Genomic DNA, 9,212 nt, shown 5'->3' with positions numbered 1-9,212 from the left:
ATTTGTAATCAACCCAGCTAATCAACAAGTAGACCAATTTAAATGAGTTATGATTTGGGTATTTATTATTCCCATTATCATATGGTTTCAATGTTGGAGGCAATTATTTTTCCAAAGTAGTAGTAGATTTTGTAAAACAACAAGTGCTTGCACAATCTAGAGATAGATGGGTGATTCCATCATTGAAACAACTAGTTGAGATGGACTGTAATCAAACTAGAGGAAATCAATGATAAACCAAACATATAATGAAGAGAAAAATTGAAAACTTGAATGTTGAAATGAAAGCTATCGAGGATCAAACACCTATGCTTGAGTCACAACACAATGTGAAGTTGATTTTAGATATGGTAGATGCAGGTATTCAAAAGTTTGATCAAAATTTAAGGCACAAGAGAAAGTTTATGGCAATATATCCAAGAAAGTGTTGTGGTAGGTACTCTAACATTGGAGTCACTTGCAAGTGTCTTTGAGAATTTACAGTCTAAATATTGGGAGGACTACAAGTTGTGCAATTTGTCATGTATTGCATCTGCATTTATAGGAATAACAAATTGTTTGTCATCTTTGTCTCATTGTTGGACACAAAGTGTGCTTGAAATAATGAAGTTTAATCATCTTTCATAGGTCAAAAAATATAATAAACATGCCAAAATCGATTTCTCACTTGTTACAAATGTTCAAAGGCAAACACCATCGTACAAAGAATATTGGATTTTCACATTCACAATGATCTAATGACCAAGGTATTCACCTAATTTGATGAAATTTCATTTTATTGTACCTAATCTAATGATAGTTCTACAAGAATTTTTAATCATTCTAGCTAATCAACAACTAGACCAATTTAACTAGGTTATGGCTTGGACATCTGTTATTCCCATTTATCATATGGTTTCAATGTTGGAGGCATAATATTTTCCAAAGTGGCAACATGTGATTTTTATGGGAATAGGGAACAAGTTATTCCCATTTGTTTCAATATAGCGCTAAAGGCATACTCTCTGGTAAGACCTATAGTCCTAACCCTTAGTGCACAGACCATGTTCTTCTCCAATTTTGATCTTGGCTAGTTATACATCAACAAAGTACAATGCCTTTTCTTCTACACATGCCTTCCTCTCAATAAATACTCTTCATTCATAGAGCACATGAAAAAGTCCTCTCATTAGTTTTAGTGCATTTCTATTCACTTGTTGGTTGATTGAGGAAGGGAGAATCTCATGGCAAAACACAAGTTAATTGCAACAATGGATGGGTATGTATATGGAACTAATATAGTAAGATCTCCAAGATTTCCATTGTATGAGGTTAATTTTGGATGGGAAAAGCCATCAGATGTGTAAATCACAACAATGAATGAAATTGGATTAATGTTTTTATCATGTGGAAATGACAGAGGAAAAAACATTTTGGTCTCCACTTTCCTTCCTCAACACCAGATGCAAGTCTTACATAATCTTCTCTTCATTTAACTACAATGACTTGCAATATTCCCTTGTAGGATGAAAATTGTGGGTGATGACTAGTAATAATTAAGGTCATTATTGGAGGCAGTCCACAAAAACAATACCAAAAGATCTATATTTAAGTCTACAGATGATTTCTAGTAGCAATCCAACATATGTGAAAGTTAGACCCATAACGAGACCACAAAAATAAACTCTACAAGATAATTTTGTTAAACACATATTAGTTTTGACATATGAGTGACAATATACTTAAATCATTTACTTAGTTCATGTTAAACAAGTAATATATGCCAAGTGAGAGATATATGGTAAGTCTCAAGTCATTTAGATGCTGAGTGATTAATGGATGCTGAGTCATTCAGAGGTTGAGTTAAAACATTGAAGTTGCAGTTGATGTTGAGCATTAGGGACTTCAAGTGCCGAGTAATACAATTTTGACATAGTTGTTTGTAATGGCACAAATTACTATGAAAACCATTTTGGAGTTGACTTAATGATTGTTTTGTGATCTTAGATGATAAGGATGAATCTTTATTGAGGATCCCTATGCATAAAATGTAGCCAATCATAAAAAGAGAAGGATTAAGTGAAAATATGGGTGAATTACAATCGTTGATTCATACCTAACTCTAAGTCACCTAGGTCTTCTTAAGGAGGACAAACCCTAAATATTTTATATGTGTGGAAGGAGAAGAGAAATAATTTTTCGTGTGCAAATAGAGCATTCATGGTGACTAAGGTATGGTGATATGTGATACATTGTAGAATTAGTTAAAGGAGAATAGAGGAAAAAGAATTAGAGGATAGAAGAGATACATCTAATCAATGAGGATCAAGTACACATCATGAAAGAGGTGATCTTTTATCTAGTAGTAGAGTGCTAACCACAAGATCATCATTGAGACATTCTAACAGGTGAATCAGTTAAATCTCTTAACATAGTATTCTTAACAGGCTAGTGTAAAGCTTTAATAGGGTGCTTACATCATTATAATTTAAAAGTACTTTTACCAAACACACTTCTAATTGGGTATTGAAATCTTTTAATAGGGTAAGATCTAATAATCTTGTAAGCCTTTAATAGTGCAGACCTTTCATAGGGTAGATCAAACATTGTAACCTTCATTATGTACAATTTATTACTGTAGTAGTGGAGATTTATGGGTGTCATCCCTACCCCAATTTTACCTTCTCCTTGGAGGGTTTTTGGGTAACCAAATATCTTGTGTCATACATGTGTTGAATATTTATTTACTTTCAAGTTATGGATGTATATGCTTAAATTGGTATTTTAGTTTACATGCATAGATTATGAGATGGATGTGTGGTGAATAATTTTAAGGTTGAATTTTTAAGTGCTAATTCATGCCCCCCCCAAACCAGAGTTTATTTTTCCCATTGTATTTCCAACAATTGGTATCAGAGCCTTGTTCTCTAGAAAGTAAAGCTTTGCAACTTTGAGAAAAGATCTTGGAGATTGAATTCTACAAGTTGGGTAAAACTATTGAGAACTAGAAGATTGAAATACAACTTGTCCTACATTAGCTGAATGAGGCAAGAGACAATCTAAAGTGTTCACTCAAGAGAAGGAAAGATATAGCCATTGAGGAGAATGATACACAATACCAAGAGATTGACACTACTAGACTATTTACTGAAGGAAACACAAGTAAATTTGATGCATCAATTGTAGATCTGATGGAAAAGAATGGATCCCTAACTGAAGAGGTCAAAAATATCCAAATAGAATAAGAAGTCCAATTAGTATTGCTATGTGAGGTGACCAAGCAGAAGAAGAAAGTTGAGGAAGACAAAGTCATGATTATAGATGACAAAAGGATACTAAGTAACAAATTGTAAGAAAAGACATCAGAGGTGAATAGGATTGCTCACATGCAATTAGAAATATTGAATCAAATGATGATTGCAAATCATGAATTGAATGGAAAAGATATTGAGATCACAACACTAAAGTTGCAGAGTGAACAACTAAGAAATGATCTAGAAAAGAGAAAAATAATTTGTTGAAAGTTTTAACAAACCTAGTGAAGCCATCAAGTATTTTGAGAAACTGATGAGATCTCCTAGATCCAATGGTGATACTAGTGGATTGGTTTATACTAGTACTAAAGAAGGAGAATCATCTAAAAGTGGCAAAAAAAGGAATGCCAATGGTAAGAACTCAAAAACTACTTGTCATAATTGTGGTAAGATAGGTCATATTGCCAATGTTTGTAGGAGCAAGACTATAAACTAGAATCCTAAGCAAAAGTTCATGGGTCACTACCACAAATGTAACAAACAAGGACATCAGGAACATGAATGCAGAACCAAGACCATAAGCACATAAAGATTTGAAGGATACTTCTATAATTGTCAAAAGTATGGACATAGAGCATATGAATGTACATCTAAGCCCAAAGGGTCATGAAAGAAGTAGACAAAGGTAAAGCATAATAGCAACTCTTCTAATTGGGGTTATAATACTAGGTATAGTTGTCACTATTGTCAATAGTATGGACATGTTCCTAAGAACTACATAAGAACACATTTCATAAGTGACTACAAAAGATGGTTGAGTCAAACTACATGTTTTAGTTGCTTAAAGATTGGTCATATAAGCAAGAATTGTCCAACAAGGTCAAGAGCACAAAGAAGTGAGTTCTACAAAGGCAAAGGATAGGCAGATGTTGACAATGTCAAAGATGAGATGAATAAGACATGGAAGAGAAAGGAAGATTGCAACACATCAAGTTCAGATGCAATCACTTCACCTAATGGGTCAGGTGATCACACCACCTCCAATTAAGCAATCAAGAGGTATGTGTGGGAGTGATATTTAAAAGATATACTATACATTGGTTCCAAAGATTTAGTTCTAAAAATATTATATTTGCATGAAGACAAATGGAAAGTTTTGTTTAGAATCTGGAAGAAATCTTCAATTTTTGTCAATTTTCATGTTACTACCGAGCATGAAAACTTTCACTTAAGCTATTGAGTGAAATCTAGTCAATACAAAGCTATCATAAGTGATAGTCTTGATTGAGCTTGTAGTGGTTTTCGAGCTTAAATAAAACTACATGGAATCCAAGTGAGATCAAATTTCTATTCAAGTTGAGCTTATAGTTGTGTAAGCATTGAGCATTAATTGTGAAGTTTTAAGGTCTATATGATCGATTTTTGACTCATTTGACATCATTCGAATCTGGAGAGAGCATGAAGAGATAAAGGCAAATTAAAGAGATCATTCCAAGCATTTGTAGAGTGAATTCAACTACTGTTTGACACCATTCATTAGATTTGTGAAGGTTTTTATCATGTGGGAAGCTACACTATTTGAATTTGTGCAAACCCTAGGTATTAAATATGGCATCTAGTTCTATTGCTACCAAGGTCAAAGAGGGAAAGGAAGTTTTAAATGTTCAATTAATCAGAAATGAGATTAGACAACCAAATTTCAAGGCAATTCTTGACATTGCTTATAAACAAGACTCATTTGGTGCATTATCCATGATACCACCACAAGTCTTAATGATTCAAGATGTGAGATGATGTTACACATGCAAGGTGGGTAGCATAGGTTGTTAGGAATAAAGTGTCTCAACCTTAGATAATTCCTATTCTTATTATTTGTTTTGTAAATGTATTTTTTGAAAATAATGCAATTAAATGTGAGTTTACATATCTAGTTGGCATGTTGATGTGTCACTCCACTTGCATGTGTTGACATCTTGAATTATGACAGATTCCTATGATGGATTCCTATGATAGATTCCTACGATGAATTCCTATGATAGATTCCTATGTCACATAAGAGCTATCTTTGGAATATATAATTGTGTGTAAGAAGATCATGACTAAAATAGTTATGACGGATTCCTATGACGTGTAAGAACTATTTTTGGAAGATTTAATTTTGTGTAAGGAAATCATGATTGAAACGATTATTACAGATTCCTATGATGTGTAAGAGCTATCTTTGGAAGATGCCCTAAATGGAAAGCACATTATATAAGCACTTTGAGGGCTGTATATAGCTGAGTGTGAGTGAGAGTGTGGGTAGTGTAATTGTTGGTTGCTATTGGATAAGTCTTCCATGTCCCAAAAGAGCTTGCACTATAAGTGTGTAGTAATCTTTGAGTTGAAGATAATACATTGTGCAGGTTTTGGAGGGGTGGAGTTGTTTTATCGAAAGATTTTTCTCCACCGGCATATCTTTGTGTTTATGTGTTATTATTTCTCTATCTATTTTTTGTATTCATGGTTGATTACAATATTGTTTTTTTACCAAAAGTGAATTTGAAATTGTAAGGATTTAATAAGAATTTGCACAATACTTTCCTTAAGAGATTAGTGTAGGAAGCTGTTTCCACACGTGAGTTTCCTTTCAAGTGTTATCAGAGCTTGATCAACTTTTGATCCTAGTTGTTGGGTAGGGTTTTTGAGCTAATCTCAAGTTGAGTGGGAGTTTTGTGTAGAGTATTCTAAATCTTATTTGCAAATTGAGATGGCTAGTTCATCATACAAAAAAATGGAGGTCGAGAAATTTAATGGTAGTAATTATGAGTTGTGGAAACTCAAGATGGAAAGACTTGCTTGAAGATCATGATCTATGGGAGGAAACTTCACTTGACATGACACTTGCAACAATATCTCAAGTAGATTGGGATCTCAAGGATAAAAAAGATAAGGGTCTCATTAGACTCTATCTAGTTGATTCAGTTCTCCTTAATGTTCTTAATGAGAAGATCGCAAACCGTTTGTGGGCACTACTTGGGTATGTGTATCAGGCCAAATCTCTGGTGAACAAGTTGTTCCTAAGGAAGAAGTTGTATTCTCTAAGAATGGAGGAAGGAGGATCTATTATAGATGATATAAATGCTTTTAATTTACTGATTGCATAGTTGACATCATCTAGTGTCAAGATAGAGGAGGATCGATGTATGACCCTATTATGCTCCTTGCCAAATTCATAGGACCATCTTGTGATGGCTCTTGAAAGTACTTTAGTCACTTTCAAAATGGATGATGTGGTGTTTTCACTATTATCTGAGGAGACACAAAGAAAGTCTTTAGATTTAGTTAAGGAAGCTCTTGTTGTTCACGATAGATCCAATGACAGAGGCAAGCAAAATGACAACAAGTCTGGAAAGGGCAGATCCAAATCTCATGGAAAATCAAAGACTCTTGGAAAGTCCAAGGAAAAATGTTGGAACTATGATAAGATTGGGCACTTCCATAAAGATTGTAAAGAGCCAAAGAAGAAGAGGAAGGCCTCAAATTCAGGTTCAACAAAATCTCAAGAAAATGGCAATGCTTTCATATCAGCCTTGGAAACACATGCATCTAATGATGTGTGGTTGATAGAATTAGGTGCTTCTTTCCACATGACCTCTCATCAAAATTGGTTCTCAAAGTATGAAGTTTTCGATGGTGGAAAGGTGTACTTGGGTGATGATTCTCACCTAAAGATGGTTGGACGAGGAGAGGTCACTATCAGATTCCCTGATGGATGAGTAAAGGGGATCAATGGGGTAATGCACATCCTTGGTTTGGCATGAAACTTATTATCTATAAGTATGCTAAATGATGTAGGTGTGCAAGTTGTTTTTTCTAAAGATGGATGTAAGATGATGAGAGGAGTTATGGTGCATGCTAAAGGTACTAGGATAGGTACTCTATTTCAACTTGATGCATGCATTTCTTAATGCAATAGTTCTTCAGTTTTAAAGAAGAGAGCATCTATCATTTCATCCCCACCATCTGAACAAGCATTAAAGAAGACTATGGTTATTGGTTCTGATGGTAGTGCAACATGTGTATGTAAGGGTGCAAACACATTGGAAGGAAAGCTTCCTGTAGAAAAGACAATGTTGTGGCATATGAGATTTGGCCATGTTGGTGAGAAGGGTCTTAGAAACCTGAAGAACAAGAACCTCATTGAGGGGCCAAAAAAATTGTAATCTTAAGTTCAACTTCTACAAACATTATGTCTACGGTAAACAAAATTGTGTTCAATTTTAGTCTAGTTCTCACAAATCTTCTATTGTTTTGGATCTTATTCATTTTGATGTATTTGGTCATGTAAAAGTTTATTGAATCTTCAAGTCTATATTTTTTTGTATCTTTCATAGATGATTATAGTAGAAGGACATGGATTTATTTCCTAAAAAGTAAGACACAAGTCTTTAGTCAATTCAAGGGATTTAAAGCCCTTGTAGAGAATCAAACTAATAAGAAGATTAAGTGTGTGAGAATTGACAATGGTGCTAAGTTTTGCTTAGCATAGTTCAAATAGTTTTGTAAAGAAGGAGGTATCAAGAGGCATAAGACAACTCCTTATACCCCATAGCAAAATGGAGTTGCAAAATTAAGAATGAATAGGATACTAATGGAAAAGGCTAGGAGTATGCTTAGTGGAGCTAGTCTTAAACAATGGTTTTGGGTTGAAGTTGTGGCCATTGCTTGCTATCTGGTTAACATATCTCCTACATTAGCTCTTGTTGGTAAGACACCCATGGAGGTGTGGTCTGGTAAGAAGCCTTCATTTAGACATCTTTTTGTTTTTGGTTGTGAAGCTTATGCACATGTTCCAGAGGAGAAAATATCTAAGTTGGAAAAGAAAGCTGTCAAATGTATTTTCATTGGATACGGTGTTGGTATGATAGGATACAAGCTTTGAGACCCTGTGACTAGTAAGGTGTTGTATAGTAGAAATGTTATTTTTAGAGAGCTAACATCTTTTCCTATTGTGCTACAACTAGATGAAAAAGAAAAAAATGAAGATATTGTTTAGTTGCCTCATACCCCTGAGAAGATTGAATAGAAAGACCATGTTGGGCCTAATGATGAGGAGAGTTCTAGTAGCTCTAATAATTTAGAAGAAGAGGAAGAACAACCTCAACCTTAGCCCTTGAGGAGATCCACGAGAGTAAGGAAGAAACTATAAAGGTTTGGTTATTCTATGTTAGATTCCAGTTGTGCCTTTTCTTTTATTAATAACAATGATGAGCCTAGATCTGTGAAAGAGGCTTTGGATATGGAAGATGTAGGTTCTTGGATTGAGGCCATGGATGATGAGATGGCTTCATTAGATAAAAAAAAAACTTGGGACCTTGTACCTTTTCCTAAAGGATGAAATTTGTTGGTAGCAAATGGGTGTTCAAGAAGAAATTCTATGTAGATGGTAGTGTTGAAAGGTACAAAGCTAGATTGGTTGTGAAGGGGTATTCACAGGTAGAGGGAATGGATTATGCTGAAATATTTTCTCCTATTGCAAATTTGAAATCCATTAGATTTCTATTATTTCTTGCTGCATCATATGATTTAGAGATAGAACAAATGGATGTGAATACAACTTTCCTTCATGGTGATTTGGAGGAAGAGATTTATATGTCACAACCTGAGCACTGCATTGTTAAAGGTAAAGAATCTTTGGTTTGTAGATTAAAGAAGTCTCTATATGGTTTGAAACAATCTCCTAGGATGTGGTACCTCAAGTTTGAAGCTTTTGTGTTGTCAAATGGATTTGTAAGATTGAAATCAGATCATTGTGTTTACTTTAGAGTTGAAAATGATCACCTCCTTATTGTTGCATTATATGTTGATGATATGTTGTTGTTTGGGAAGGGTAAGGGTATGATTTTTGATTTTAAATCTCAGTTATTAGCACAATTTGAGATGAAAGATCTTGGGGTAGCAAGGTGCATCTTGGGTATGGAAATTAGTAGAGATAGG

This window comes from Cupressus sempervirens, chromosome 11, assembly GCF_028749045.1.
Source record: "Cupressus sempervirens isolate cs-2001-9-10 chromosome 11, ASM2874904v1, whole genome shotgun sequence".
Classification (NCBI taxonomy): Eukaryota; Viridiplantae; Streptophyta; class Pinopsida; order Cupressales; family Cupressaceae; genus Cupressus; species Cupressus sempervirens.
Note: the sequence above shows the minus strand (reverse complement) of the source record.